General features: G+C 36.3%; 1 non-coding gene across 1 annotated transcript; it reads left to right on the top strand.

Annotated features, from left to right (window-relative positions):
• The first annotated feature begins 638 nt into the window (after window positions 1-638).
• On the top strand, window positions 639-753 carry LOC121940102. Its single transcript, XR_006105573.1, has one exon. It is a non-coding gene; the product is annotated as a U5 spliceosomal RNA (small nuclear RNA).
• The last annotated feature ends 213 nt before the right edge of the window (window positions 754-966 follow it).

The raw sequence follows: 966 nt of genomic DNA, 5'->3' as shown, positions 1-966 counted from the left end.
TATTTATGCCAATGCTGTGGGCCCATGTTTACGTGGGTTGGCCTCGTTTGGCAAAATAAATACTAACACAATTTAAGTTGCGACTACATCACATAAGTAAACTTGATAGGAGCTGTCTAGAATGGAATCAAAAGCTTCGTTTCTTAACCTTTTCGGTTTCAATTATACAAACAGTTATTTTGTTCAAAGTGAACAAAATAAGGAACTATATTGTTGTAAAAATGTTGGGGTTTTTTTAAACAGACGTTGTCATACAGCATGTGCGTAACTAGAAGAATACCTGACAGTTATATATCGGATATTCTCTCAACACAGATCGCCTGAAACCGTAGATTATTCTCTTGACACGAATTCAATCTTTGTTTTGTGTGCGCGTGCGTACTAGTGCATGGTTGAAGGCACGAGAAAAGTAAAACTACTACGCTACTACTTTTTGTTTACAGCATTTCAAACCCTCGCTTTATTCAGGAGTCCTCTAATATTTTCACAAAAGTATAAGGAATATTTTTTTTTATCACAGAAGTGGTCATCATTGTATATCGTAAATATTTCGACAATGCCTCAAGTGTAACGTGAACCCTAACTGAGAGTCGTATGGCGGCGAATCACTTCGGCCACTTCCAAAGCAACAGGACAGTACACTCTTGTTTCTCTTCAGATCGTATAAATCTTTCGCCTTTTACTAAAGATTTCCGTGGAGAGGAATAATAAGAGTTTTAAATAATTTTTTGATGCCCTGCGTAATGCGGGGCTTGTCTATACTTGTCAAGAGAAATTAAATACTAGATGCGTTATAACTGTATATGATGGAGACGTCGCAGTTATAAAGTGCTCGTTGTGCATCCATCTTTTTTTGCATAAGTGTAAGGAAATGTTATTATCTTAGAAGTGCTTTTAACCATTTTAGAGCATGGATGCATTATAAGAAGCATTAAGTATCCAGACTTCCTTATAATACATCCGACT

This window comes from Plectropomus leopardus, unplaced genomic scaffold, assembly GCF_008729295.1.
Source record: "Plectropomus leopardus isolate mb unplaced genomic scaffold, YSFRI_Pleo_2.0 unplaced_scaffold7466, whole genome shotgun sequence".
Classification (NCBI taxonomy): Eukaryota; Metazoa; Chordata; class Actinopteri; order Perciformes; family Serranidae; genus Plectropomus; species Plectropomus leopardus.
The sequence above is the reverse complement of the archived record's forward strand: the minus strand, read 5'-3'. Positions and strand labels throughout refer to the sequence as shown.